This window comes from Pezoporus occidentalis, unplaced genomic scaffold, assembly GCF_034315485.1.
Source record: "Pezoporus occidentalis ecotype Australia unplaced genomic scaffold, CSIRO_AGI_Poc_V1 ctg201, whole genome shotgun sequence".
Classification (NCBI taxonomy): Eukaryota; Metazoa; Chordata; class Aves; order Psittaciformes; family Psittacidae; genus Pezoporus; species Pezoporus occidentalis.
In genome coordinates, this window is record NW_026913868.1 from 248,671 (window position 1) to 263,699 (window position 15,029).

Below are 15,029 nucleotides of genomic sequence, written 5' to 3' on the forward strand. Positions count from 1 at the left end.
CCCTAGTTACTCTAGAAGTCCAAGAGATACACAAGAGGCAACACAGTCCCAGTAAAAGAACACTGTTAAGTATTGCTTTGTCCTTAGTGGCAGCTGGAAAATGAAACACTGTCATCAAGGTATCTGCAGACACATTTCAGTGGAGAACCCCAGGCTGTATTTCCATTAATGCTTACAAATAAGCTTCCAGCCTTAATGCAACCAGCACCTAAGCTGTTGTATCTCCTTAATTTCAGTATGTTGTCCCTCCAATCATTTCTAAAAACCTGCGTGGAACCAGAGGCCAGATTTGAATCAGCTTTCCAGCTAAAATTGCAAGTGAATCTCGATGGCGAAAGACTGACAGCAATGAACTCATAGCACACAAACTTGTAGCTAACGGCTGCTACAAAGACCACTTACTTAATGATCAAATAGGTTATCTTAATACATTTAGATCAGTTTGAGCACTGAAATGGATGAGAAAGAGTGATGGTCATTCACACAAGAGAGATTTTAAGGAGACGATGACTCTCAGCTGACAGGTTCAGTACAAAAATGTTTGACGCTGCGCTGCAAACAGAGCAGAAGCTGTCACAAAATAAGCAACTGCATGTCAGAAGACAAAAGGACTTCTTCAGCTCTCTGCTCTTGCCAATGCCAGCTAACTCCTACAGAGCTACAACAGGCAAGATGTACCCGAAAGTAGAATGAAGATTTAAAATACATACCAACAGTAGAGATTACACCCAGAACTCTGGATACATACACTGTGAGGCATACACGTTCATCTGGACAGAACTGCGGATGAAAGACTGCCAAGTCCCTGAGTCCAAGCCTGGGCCAAACATACAATAAATGAGAGGCTCATTCAGAAAAGATCCCAATTAACACTAATTACCTTGACAATTTTCTGCTAGGAATATGGTGACATAGTAGCACTGGCTATGCCAACTGAAATGAGATTCTAGATTGCCAAATATAATGTCTGCATGCCACAAGTATACCTCCACTGCAGAACACTGTTAGATGTCAGCAGCTCTGCTTACTTAGTCTATTCAGGCAGGCTCACGTGCGGTCCACACCTGGTCATTATGACCCTAAGGATGCTGCAGTTAAATTTCACACCAGCTGAGGCTGCTCAAATGAACTACTATGCGGTACGCTCTGGTAGAACTTAACCTCCTGAAGTGCCCCACTGTTTGCCATCTCTCAAGTCTAGCTACAGAGTATCAGTTTTGGCACAGAGGAAGAATTACCCTGTTTGACTGAAATTTGGGTGCAAGAGCATGCAGATCAAGCATATAAAGGCTAGCAGCGCAAACTGTTATCATGGCTTCCAGGTCCCAGTGAGGAGCTTGCTCACTTTGGAGAACCTGACAAAGTTGCCCTGCATACCTCATGCAGCAATAGGTATTCAAGTGAAGGAAAACCAGCAACAGCACAGTATTCTGCGGGTCCAAGATGGCCAGCAGTACCTTCAGAACATCCACCCAGAACATAAAACTTCAATAAACTAATCTCAGCCTACTACTGACATGACACACGAAGGTTAGAAAACATACTAGTTTTCACAATGTCTAGAGGACAACTAATAGAGACTGCAGTGCTTACAGAGCTTGGGTTTTGATCTTGAAGCTGTGCAGGTTTACATGCTGGACTTAAAATACAGTCTTTAAAAGACAGGACTCCCCTTGGCTGTCAATTCCACTGAGACCTGCACCTTGCTTGCCCCAGAGAATATAAATGTCTACTATGAAGAATAACACTCCATTGTCATGTAGGTTATGGATGGTGATAGGCAAGTTCAGGAGCATGGAAATGGGAGGCACTGCAAAATGTACAAGAGGCCCAAGAAAACGGAGCATTCATCTGACTGGACCAGCAGAGACCACCCTTTATCTAGGACTTTCCTGCAGGAAGTCCCCTGCATCTTCACAGATGCCACCAATTCTTCTTTAGCAGAATTCCAGAAATCGTACCTGGCATCAGACTATTTGATAGAGATTAACTGCAGGACAGGAGTACCTCAGATGTTTGGCAGGCACAAAAAACTGCTACTGCACAATCCTATGTGAATATGATGATGGCTAATGCAAGATGTAAGCACATGCAGCTGAAGCAAGTCGAAGAACATACACCCAGCTGCTGACTTCAGAAAAGAAACCATAAGTGTATCTGCTATTACTAGTACCAGGAACAAGCATGGAAGAGAAGTAATGCCTTCTGTTCTTCTTGCTGTACGGCACAAAGTATTAAGAATCACTCAGCAACATCAAATACACTGCATAAAATTTATGTGGTATCTTTTTAAAACAGATTTTGGATTTAAGATTATCATCTCCTTTTCCAAAACAGTAACTTGATAACATGATATACAATGAATAAACTTGTTAGGAACTTTACAAAACATTAAATAATGTTCTGAAAAGCTCTGTGAGCTTTCAGTTACTTGTAATAAAATAAGCATGCAGCTCTTTTCCACGCCCAAACAAGTCTGCATAAAATCATGCCATTAAGGAGAGACTACAAGCACAGCAGTCTCACAAATGCCTGCCCTCTGCCTCACAACTGAAGGCAGGTTCATGACCAATCATAGAGCGCTCATCTGTTGTTCACTTCGGAATGCAACTAGTTTTTATCTGGGAATCTGCAGTCCACCAGTTATGCTGGAGCAGGGCTGGGATGTGGAGATGTGTTCTCACTTCAGCAGCAGAACAAACAAGTCTCCTTGCCCCTCTCCATCCCCATGCCCTTCTCAACTGGCTGTGCTTAAAATACTGATCTGCAGATCTACCTTCCTTTTTCACCTTCCCCTCTTCTTCCTCTCTGATGACCCAGACTTACATTAGGACCACCTCTAAATGTATTATCCACATCAAGCAAATGCTGTGATCCAAGTTTTCTTTTTCTCATAGTTGGCCAGGAAGCCTGTGGGGGTTTTTCACCCCTGCAGAGGTACATGGTACAGCAGATGCGAGTGAAAGAGGACAATCATTTTTGTCCACGGTAAAGTTGTACTCTGACAACTTTATTCTCAAGACATTCCATCTTATTTCTACCCACTGACTAGTTCAGAAGAGACAGAGAAGACTTTGGTCAGAAGACTGGCAGTGATGATAAGGTTCTGGTTATACTGACATTATGAAAATAAACATATACATATATATGGTGGAATTTAGCGATGTGCTGTCATAATTTCAGGGTTTGAAGCACTTCATTATTTGGAAATGCACACTTGAAAAAGAATATTATCTGTCCATGAAAAAGACATTTGTTTGATGATCTGAGGTGGTTCTCCTGTCACTACTTATTGCCTGAACAACATATGAAGGAGACTAAGTGATCAGTAAAATATAACCCTTACACTAGAAGTGTACCCTGTACAGAAACCTCATGCACTTTTACACTTTTGTCCAAATGAATAAATGAATAAAAAAGCGGCAATAACATTCAAGCAAACATCAACTGGAGGCTCAGCAAGTGGATGCCCCGTCCCTGGCAGTGTTCAAGGCCAGGTTGGACAGGTCTTTGAGTAACCTGGTCTAGTTAAAGGTGTCCCGGCCCACGGCAGGGGGCTTGGAACTGGATGAATTTTAAGGTCCCCCCAACCCAAACCAGCAAGCAAGTAACAGCAAGCAATTACTTTTTCTACCTGTCCCTGTAGCCTAGACAGCACTTCCCAAATGGAGATGACTTGCCAGCTAAGTATTTTCGTTGCAAAAGCTTTCTCCTACTTAATATATCAACAGGGATTTATAGGAGTGACTGTCTGGAACAGTGCTTAACAGTGCTAACAGCAGAGTTCAAAGAAATCAGTAGTTTGGCAATTACAAATACGGCAATATATGCTGGAATATGTGTTCATGCTTGCTAAACCTGTAATCCAAGTTTTCTTTTTTTTTTTTTTTCCTCCCCATAATAAGTGGTTTAAATTTAGTAGGCATGATTCACTTGGTGCAGGTTTGCTTGAACTTTTTGTTTGGCATTTTTTTTGGACTTGGAATCCATCTTTGATGACATCTAACAGGAAGACTGAAGGAGAGAGGCAGAATCTGGCTTGCTAAAGAAAAGCCAGACCATTAGATGCAGTGTCTTCCATAATCTTGTCATAACTTAAGTATCTCAATAACCTAGCAATTTCCTCCTGGCATAAATAGCAGATACAGGGCAGATACATACCCAACAAGTATTCTACTGATACTTTCCCATAAGCTGCGTCCAGGCCAAAAAAAAAGAGCCATTTTCTGTGGTTTTAAAACATACTTAATGCCCAGACGGTCTGCTCTTGCATTGTGATACAGATGTAAGAACCTCTTGTGCTGCCCTCAACCTAACCAGGCTGAACAGCACTTTGCTTTGCATGAGCAAGGACTGGGGTCAAGAAGTATGTACCCGTGCATTCTGCTTTAAGAAAAACACAAAATTCCCCCTACTTGGAGGCTTCACTTACAAAGTCTCCAGTTCTGCAGGTCTCATTCATAACTTTGGGAGCTTCTCGCAGAACTCATGATCTTTGCCACAGACAGAGAGGAATTAACCCAAATTTAGTATCATCACAGGATCACAGAATGGTTGGAAGGCACTTTAAAGCTCATCCAGTTCCAATCCCCTGCCACGGGCAGGGACACCTTCCACTAGACCAGGTTGCTCCAAGCCCTGTCCAACCTGGCCTTGAACACTGCCAGGGATGGGGCAGCCACAGCTTCTCAGGGCAACCTGTGCCAGGGCCTCACCACCCTCACAGGGAACAACTTCTTCCTAAGATCTCATCTCAATCTCCCCTCTGTCAGGTTAAAGCCATTCCCCCTTGTCCTGTCCCTACAGGCCCTTGTCAAAAGCCCCTCCTCAGATTTCTTGCCAGCCCTTTTAGGCACTGGAAGCTGCTTTAAGTTCTCCGTGGAGCCTTCTCCTCTCCAGTGTGAACAAGCCCAGCTCTCTCAGCCTGTCTCCATAGCAGACTGCTCCAGCCCTTGGAGCGTCCTCTTGGTCTCCTCTGGGCTTGTTTCAATAGCTCCACATCCTTCTTGTCATTGCCCCCAGAGCTTGATGTGGGATTGCAGGGGGGGGTCTCACCAGAGTGCAGCAGAGGGGGAGATCCCCTCCCTTGACCTGCTGCTCATGCTGCTGGTGATGCAGCCCAGGACATGGCTGGTTTCTGGGCTGCAAGTGCCCATTGTTTGGTCGTGGTGAGCTTCTCATCAACCAAAATCCCAAAGTTCTCCTCCTCACAGCTGCTCTCAATTCATTTTCCAACCAGCCTGTAGTTGTGCTTGGGGTTGCCCTGACCTCATGTACACTAGGTAATCTGTGCTACCCAGCCACTAGCACACAAGAAGGACAAGGATGTTTAACCTCTGCACTCCACCTGCCATCAAAAAGGAGCTGTGCCTGTGGCAGATAGCCCTGACCACAGAAAGAGAACTCTGGCAGGTGGCTTTTGACGCATGGAAGGTAAGTGGGAAGGAGGTAGGCAGAAGAGCAGATGACAGCTCTGGGACAGCGCTTTAGGACTATTACGGCAAAACTTTGCTAAATATATCTGCATGCAAAGTAGGTGGGTCAGAACATACCTCCAAGAGAAATCCGTATTTGGAAGCATAGCCCAAGCGGCAAGCTATACGTTCAAAGCAGGTATAAGCATAAGGGATTTAAGCAAGAACACTTAAAGGATTTGGAGTTTGCGTTCCCTCCACACATACAAATATTCAGACAAAAGCACAAAACAAGCCTGCAATGTAAAATACTCTTTAGGAAGCAGGCCAGAAAAATAAATAGATGCACAGAGAGGTGAACTGACCCCCAGTCTCAAATGAAATTATTTAGGAAGCTTGGAACCAAATCGAGACTGAGCTACCAGACTACATCTTCTTACCTGCAACTGGACTGAGACTCAGCAACTCATTCTACATGTGACACACAAACCTGCTGAACTGCCAACAACGAGCCTGTTATTTCCTGAACACAGAGTACTCTCAGAGCTATACAGAAGAGAATGCTAATTCCCATGTCAAGAACCCAATAAGATGAGGACAAAAAGTAGAAACTAGGGAAGCTTTATTATGGAAAATTCTGAAAAACTGATGTATTTTGTTGGGCTGTGACAGAATTCTGCTGAATTCTCTTAGAACAGGAAATCCAGCTTCAGCTGTGAGAATGTATTGCAAGTGTTGATAAAAGCCAAAATTGCAGAACATTTGGAAATGCATAATTTAGTAGAGGACACCCAGTACAGATTCATAAAAGGAAGGTCATGCCTGACAAATCTGCTGAAATCCTTTTTATTATATGACCAAATCGTTAGGTTAGACAAGAGTGAAACAGTGGACATAAGTTATCAGGATCTCGGGAAAGCATTTGATTTTGTTCCACTCAGACTGATTTACAAAGTCATAAAGCATTGTGCAGGAAAAAGGAATTGAAATAGATTAAAGAACATTTTAGGGATAGGAACAAAAGCAACTCAGTGAGCAGAAGGAGTTTGAAACAGAGAGGGGTAAAGGTCAGTCTCTTGCTAAATGCATGAAAATGGGCTCCAAGAAGGGTCAAACTTTAGCTCAGCTACAATTTAGAGGCAAGAAAACCTGAATTTGGTGACAGAATGCAGAAGAGTATTACTAGTGGTTGGTAAATTAGCAGGAAATCAGGTGCAGAAAGACAGACTGATCTAGGCTTGGCATTTGACAAAAGGACATGAGAGGAGCCACAGCAACCTGTGTGATTCACTTGTACTAGAGCTGAGGTGTGAAAGGACATTCTGGCTGGGAATCTGCATTCATTTTAGAGAGGATTTTATAATTTTATGGTCATTAATAAAATCTGCAGCTATGCATGTTGTGGTAATGATACGGGTAATTAAATCTGAAGCTTCTGGGAATTAAGCTGATAGGCTGAAAGGGTCAAAAAGAAAATTTCTCCTTACTTAATCAGAAGAATAGCTTCACGAGCTGGATAGGTGTATTAATCGTCTGACCACTACTTGAGACACACTACATCAAATGGACCTCTGGATTTAGTCAGCTCAACTCTCCACAAAAATTACTAAGATTTCAGGTAGGACACGCCAACAGGAACAGTCATTTTGGACCTGCATGAAAAACGTTTGGTTAGCTCCTCTGAGACAATGCTGCACAGACAAAAGGTACTTCCACTTATTTCGAGACTTTCAATGGGCTGTGGTGCTGCACCCTGAAAACTGCCAATTATTCTCTTCCTTGGGAGACTGGAGATGAGGTCTGTTGCTTGACAGTGACGCCAAAAGTTTTCATCCTTGTCTTTTCTTTCCTAAGAGAGTAGCAAATCTTTACAATGTCCTCACAAGCCAGGGTAAAATTCTCTACAGAAAACTGAACCTCAGCGACATGCTACTTGGCTCAAGGTCACCTGTGATAAAGATGAGAACAGAACTTGGATCTTTTGATTCCTACTCCTGCGCCCTGAATACCAGGCCATAGTGCGGCTGCCACCACCTGTGGGGACAGCCTTTCAATTTTTAAGACTGTCAAAATGCAGCAGCTTTTATGATCGCTAAAAATCACTTTAAATAAACTTCAGGGTTTTTAAAAAAAAAAAAAAAGTTACGGGGGAACAGGTGGACTCCTGTGACACCAGAATTCTTCAATGCACAAAGAATCTTTCATCTCGCTGTTCTACACAGCACCTTTAAATATTCTTCTACATAAAGGCATGATATGCAAGAGCAAAAGAATAACTGAGAAACAGTAATCCCTAACAGATCAACTGTGCTTTATCTACACAGATTCTGCCTTCATAAAAGCACAGGGGAAAGGGGGGGAAGAAAAGTACATTCTTATTGTTTTCTGAAGCTTAAAATAACCACAAAGTGAGAAAAATCAAAGCTGTTCCATAGAACAACTAGGAAAAAAGTCTCACTGAGAATTTGAGAAAGACAGTAAATGGCAGAAGATGGAATGAGAGATTTAGCGAGTGCTATGGTCACCAAGCCTAGATCCTAAATTTGGTCTGTGCTGAAACCAGTGTGGTTTAAATGGGAAGCATCTGCTAGAATGTATGCGCCCCATATATAATTATAGCTGTCACTGGCAGCAATGGCTACAGTTATGGCTACCATTATACACTCCATTTTCACTTCCTAACTTCTCTGAAAACTTTCTTATTTCAAATATAATGCAACTGAATGCAGGAAATTTCTGCAGCAATCTTGGTAACTGTGAGAGGCACAGAAGGCAAAGGGATAGGAAGAATTAAAACAAATCATCAGTACTGAAGACAGGTGGAGTTGCTTATTCTCATATCTGACTGATCATGATTTTTTCCACTTCCAGAAACAAGCAGAAAATGCATTATCTATTATAGCTGGTTTTGAACCAAATAACGTTTGTGCTTTGCAACAGCGTCCAGGCTGGTGCTCAGGAAGCAGAAGGAAACGGGCCAAAATGAAAGCTAGCAAAACATTAATTTATTCCTCACATTCAGATATTTCATATTTTCCCAAGTGTTGAGCTCTTCTGTAACACCTATGGGCCATTGTGCTATTTCTCCCTGCTCCCAGAATGAACCAGTGCCACATCCATGGTTTGTACAAACCCTTTCTTCCTTGGGCTGTATTATCTCCTGGACTGCCTATCTATGGAAAGCACTGAAAACCCCAAACTTCCCACTAACCAAAAAGCTTCCTAGCCACAATACAGCTTATTTTCTAAAACCGCTTTGCACAAGCATTTTCTCGGAGCTGTTTTCCTGAGCTGAGCTCTCTACCCTTTCATGCAGTCAAGCAGTCTTAAGGTATCTCCTCACTCCTGTACAAATGGGTCAGGTACCTAACAGCTCAAACAGCAGTTCAAAAGAGAGCATCTCAGAGCAAGGTTGACTCACCTTCAAAGCAGCAGACCACTCTGGTGTATAGCGATAACACAATGAACAGAAACCATCTGAAGAATTATTCCAGCCCTGACTTTCATCATTTTTCGATATGTCTTCCTGTTACTCTGTCTCCACGCTACACCCTGTATTTCAAAGATCACAGAAGATTCTTTATAATTCACCATTCAGACTACCGGAAGCATTTTATATTTGTGGAGGTTTTTTTATACAGGCACACACACTTTATTTTAAACCCAACCAAATGATGCAGAGTCCATTAACCTCACCCCATTCAGCCCCAACACTCAAAGAGATGTAGCTGCTGGAGAGAAACCCAGGACTCTGGCCATTTTACACACATGTGTAATTCAGATTTGAATTAAAGTTACAGTGGTTGCTAATTAAAAAAAAAAAAAGCTGTAAGACTTTTTGTGATGTGGATGGATGCTTCTATCCCCTCTGTTGCCAGCTGCTGTGGTACAACAGATGAGCCAGCAGCATCCTCCCAAAACATGCTTCAAGAGGCACAGGTGTATCATCAACAGTGGGAACTGTACCTTCCCCGCATGACTTGCTGCCACACAGACTGCTAACATGTTTCTAACAATTAGGACTCCTAATTAGCAGTGCAATACTGAAGCCAACCATGCCCTGGGCTGCATCACCAGCAGCATGACCAGCAGGTCAAGGGAGGGGATTCTCCCCCTCTAGTCCACTCCGGTGAGATGCCCCCTGCAGTCCTGCATCGAAGTCTGGGGGAACGACATAAGAAGGATGTGGAGCTGTTGGAGCAAGTCCAGAGGAGGCCATGAAGATACCCTGAGGGCTGGAGCAGCTCTACTATGGAGACAGGCTGAGAGAGCTGGGCTTGTTCAGCCTGGAGAAGACTCCAAGACACCTTAGAGCAGATTCCAGTGCCTAAAAGGCTGACAAGAAATCTGGGGAGGGGCTTTTGACAAGGGCCTGTAGGGACAGGACAAGGGGGAATGGCTTTAAACTGACAGAGGAGAGGAAGTGTTCAAGACCAGGCTGGATGTGGCTTTGAGCGACCTGGTCTAGTGGAAGGTGTCCCTGCCTGTGGCAAGGGGTTGGAACTAGATGAGCTTTAAGATCACTTCAAACCCAAACCATTCTGTGATTGTATGATGATTCCACGATGATTCCATGATTTTATCCTGTGTATCAGTGATACCAAAAACTAGCAATTCCAGCAATAAGCTGCTGTTTTAGTTTAGCCCTACTGCCTACAAGTTTCCAATTCTAAGGGCAATGACAGAAAAACCGAATTCTTTTAATTCACACACTACCTTCATTTTGATTCTGAACTTTCAGATAAGTGTCATGGCCCTAAGTGCATCTATGCTGGTCAGAGGAATGTTCAACCCATTCAAGTGAGCATAAAGCCTTACCATGCGCTCTTTCAGACCTATCACACTCATCACTTCACCACTGTCCTTAGAGCTGCAGAGGTGGTATCTTGGAAAGTTTTTTTTACGTGAGAACTGAAAATTTTTACTCTAGTTACTGAACAGAGGTATCCAAGCTTGGAAACTGGATGTCCACCAGAGGATTGGAGGATATATAAATCAACACGAGTTCTAAAATGTAAGAGCTACCATGCAATAATGCAATATGCCAGAAATAAAATGTGAGTTCCTCTAGACAGTCTGCAACATGCAATTATCTAAAAAACATTTCTTCACAAAGTTCTGCACATTCTTGCTGACTTACAATTCTGTCGCCAAGCACAGAATACTATAGGATGGATTTTTTTACTTTTTAGTTAGTTCTAAATACTGACTTATCTAAAGGGTTACTTTCAACTTCATTTATTACTTAGATCTTTATGATTCTTTACATCCTGTTGATAATGTATTGGCACACTTACCTGACATATAAATCTCTGTCCCTATGCACACAAGGATACTATTTGTTAATGGTTTACCCCCCATTTAAATACGATTTACCAGTGACAACACCACTAATTCCCATGACTGAGGTTATTCATACAATTTAAAGAACACCTGGAAGACATTAAAAAATTATAGCAGTAAGACTGCTGGAAGATCCTCCAGAGAACAAAACAGGACAGCAATTGCTGGGGACATTTGAAGACTATGAACGACATCTCTCCCTCAGTTCCTACCTTTCTAATCAAGTACCTAACCACTGTTTTAGGATGTGAGTGCAAATTCACGCATGCATTGGTTATGATTTCTCTCTCATACAGTAGCCAAAACAGATGGATCTTCCTAGATACACTCCGCATTAAAAAAAAAATCTTAATTTCTTCTGACAGTAGAAGGGACGACATGTCCCTGTAAGAAGATGCCAGTTTCTAAATGGGCAAGGTATCTTAAAACAGCTAATTTAAAAGCAGAATCTTGGGAGTGAAAAACCACAGCAGTGTACTTGGAGAATATCATGACAGACTGTGCATGCTGTGACAGTAGTAGGACTACGATGCCACTCATGTAGAAAGCTCACAAAATCCTTTCAGGATCTTAGCAAGCAAATGGAGTAGGAGAAGTTATGACCCAGTATTACCTAATCCTTAAACTCCAGCCTCGCCACTCTAGGAAATTACAATATTGTACTACTTAAAGTGATATGATTTCCTCCCTCATCTTTTTACAGTGACACAAGGATGCTTTTATCACTATTCCAACAGAAACACGGGACCAAGTACACTGAAGCAAGTAATCCCTCACCATGTCAACACTGTCCTCTATGCAGTATTACTGTTCCAGTAGAAATCATGCTTTTCCCCCATCAACACAGCTACGCAGCTAAATCTCTCAAACTAAAGCCACCAAGTCTATTCCAAGAGGATGTTTTTGCCTTGTCCTCGCTTGCTGCCATTAAGGTGCTTGGACAACATATGATGAGCCCTACAAGAGAAGCAGGATACACACAGTGAGCTACCTGGATCATGAGGAAGGGTTAACAACTAGAGAGTGCTGGCTGACTCCCCACAGTTCTCACGGACAACCTGCACTAACAGAACCCTTTAAGGATTTGAAAAAGAGAAATAAAAGTGGGGTAACATTGACAAGTCTCTTTTTTTTTGGACTTTCTTTAGAATCCAAATCAGAAAGTAAAATATCTTAGCCACTCTCCCACTGTTCTCACATTCACAGTTCGCATTTGCTCCTCTTTAAGCTCCAGCTCCTGGAGTCAAATGACAGAAAGGAAAGTGGAAAAAGAAAAGCTGAGAAATGTAAAGTGAATAAATATATCTTATACCCTCCCTAAGACAAAAATAAACCTCTTCATCAAACTCTGATTTAATAACTTCTTTATTTCATATTTTATGATGTAAATAACAAACATCAGCTAAGAAATTCTTCACTATAAGGGTGATGAGGCCCTGGCACAGGTTGCCCAGAGAAGCTTTGGCTGCCCCATCCCTGGCAATGTTGAAGGCCAGGCTGGATGAGGCTTTGAGCGACCTGGTCTAAGTGGAAGGTGTCCCTGCTCATGGCAGGGAGGTTGGAACTAGATGGATATTTCTTCCAACCCAAACCAATCTATGATTCTATAAATTTCAAAATACTGCTCACACCTAACATTTGGGAATATGAAGTGCTTGGGAACAACCAAATGGGTTCTAAAGAACCCTCTTAACCTGTCAAAGGGAGTTTGGATCCATTCTCACCCATGACTGAGACTGATCAGTCAAGAACCAGCAACTGGCCTTGTTGAGAATTGCTGCGCAGCAGATGGGCTGCAGAAGGCAGGTCAAGTAGGCTTACAGAGAAAACTGGTAACGGAGAGAGATTTGTCCAGGAGCAGAGTAGAGATGCTGAATGGCCTGAACTTTTGACAGCCTTAATATATGAAGCTGAAGCCCTAACCATGGTTTCTGCCACTTCTTCAACTGCAAGATAAAGGCTGAGTTTCTACAAGTAGTGTTTTTACTGTAATCTGGCTAGTCTGACCATCAGTCTGACCCTGCAGGGATATTATGTTCCTAAATGACCTGGGCACAATTTATGTACAGCCGTTCCACAAGCCAGAGCATGTGAATATATTGTAAAACACGGCACATCAGAAAAGACTCATTCTACATCAAGGAGGAAACTGACACCATAAGTCAACACCCAGTTGGCTAGGGTAGAAGGAGAGATGACACATGCATGCATACAAATGGATTAGATCACAGCCTTACACTTGCTGTAAAGCAATCTAGTAAGATTTACCTTTAATATTCTTAAAACATTTTTCGTTTTGAACTATAAGACATGAAAGTGCCCCATTTCTCACTAGCTGAAGCCAAACTTGAAATAACAAAACCATCTTAAGTAGTTAAGAGGCTACAAAACTCACCCTGATTTCCAGTCAGCATTATAGAGACTTGCAGAGTAACACTGTGTACCCATTAACTCTAAGTCCACAATTTGGCCAGAATTTGTTTTGCTGCATAACAGCCAAATTACTTTTTGTGTCTGTCTTCCTCCTATGTGGGATTGCCTTAGCAGAACAGGATGCCAATACTGAAAGCACTGACTGTCTCGGACTTTACCATCTTTGATTAAGAAGGCCCTTTTATTGCAGGATGACTTAGACATTACAGATAACTGTTGCTGCATTGAGATGAAGTTACTGGCAGGAAAACCTTACAGCAACGCAGGAAAGAGCAACCAGAATATTAAGACTCCCTAAGCGAGCCATTCCAGAAGTCCAACACAGAAATTACTTTCCTAATAGCAACTTTTTTGCTGAAAATTAGGTTGACTATTTCTTGTACTCCCCACAGCTAACGCAGAAAACAGTGTACTACTCATTTCTTTACAAGAAGCTTTCACACTGGGTTTAAACAACTCCTAGAAAATGGGTGGGCTATTAATGGTTTCACTTTAAATGTCTTTGCCCTTCCCTTCCCCTATAAGAATCATCTCAGAACTCAACTCATCATCCTTTCACTGCCACATTTTCAGCTTTTAGATTAACTTCACACCTTGCTTCCAGTCCTGTTCCTGCCCTACACTCCCATCCCATTTTTTTTTGCCTGTTCAACTAAGCAAAAAGAAGTACCTGCTACAGCTGGTCAGGAATTGCCTCTGTGTGGAGTGATGAACCATAAATCTGTATGGCTACTCCCATGTCCACAGATAAATAACAGTATTAGAAATTGGGTGTTTCACAGCAACAGGCAAGAAATCCTTGTATTTTATCATGGCTGGCATATATCCTCAAGGATATCCTTTCCATTTCATTTTATATCTACCACCCCCTGTATTATGAGTAAAAGCAAATAGCAGTTACCATTTGATATTTCTACTCTTGTTTCACCTTTTTTCTAAATGGATGTTCCGACTGGCTCAGTACACTGCAGCAGCCACCAATTTAGGCTCTGTATTCAGATACGTGCAAAGGTTTTTTGAGACTGAGAATTAAAACCACAGAATCACAGAATGGTTTGGGTTTTTCCAGCCTTAAGATCATCTAGTTCCAACCGCCCTGCCATGGGGAGGGACATCTTATTTTAGTCCATGTTGCCCAAAGCCTCATCCAATCTGGTCTTGAACACTGTCAGGGATGGGACAGCCACAGCTTCTTTGGGCAATCTGTGCCAGGGCCTCACCACCCTCACAGGAGAGAACTTCTTCCTTATACCTAACCTTAACTTCCCCTGTTTAAGCTTACACCCACTACCCCTTGTCCTATCGCTACAGTCCTTGATGAAGAGTCCCTCTCTGGCATCCTGTAATCTATGATGTGGGACATAACCACACAAGGATGTAACAACAGACATTTCTGGTTTATCATAAGATTGTATATACCATTACTCCCTTCTTTGAGTTTTACAGATCTGAAGAGCAAGGGTATGTTGCATTCCTATAAAGGCTTTTTTCAACCCCCATCAGAAAAAAAAAAAATTTTCTAACTTATTAAGCAGAGCTTAACATGTGAAAGAACTTGGTAAATTTGTCATTTCCAGCAGCAGTCACTTAAATGATGGAAGGTAAAGCTATTTATCACAGCATCACCAAGGAACACAAACAGCAGCAAATGAATAACCTGACAATACAGAATTCAAGTGAAACTGACAGTGATAAAATGTTGGGACCTCACTTTTAGCCCTGATTTACAGTATAGCACATTCAACAACAGAATGCTGGTAAATCACAATGGTGGGGCATTTGTTTTAAAGTGGTACAAAAGTAGAAATGTACATTCTGAAGAATTAATTCTGGGGGTTT

The 15,029-nt window shown here is 42.2% G+C and overlaps 1 protein-coding gene across 21 annotated transcripts in view; it reads right to left on the reverse strand.

Moving 5' to 3' along the window:
- Nucleotides 1-15,029, reverse strand: part of HMBOX1 (homeobox containing 1) — a 111,960-nt gene that overhangs the window by 68,761 nt on the left and 28,170 nt on the right. Inside the window, exon 2 of one of the 21 annotated variants that reach the window (XM_062618581.1) lies at nucleotides 749-817. The exons of the other annotated variants lie outside the window; for them this stretch is intronic. The gene's annotated coding sequence lies outside the window, so the exon portion shown is untranslated. The remainder of the gene's footprint in view (nucleotides 1-748; nucleotides 818-15,029) is intronic. 21 annotated transcript variants of the gene reach the window in all.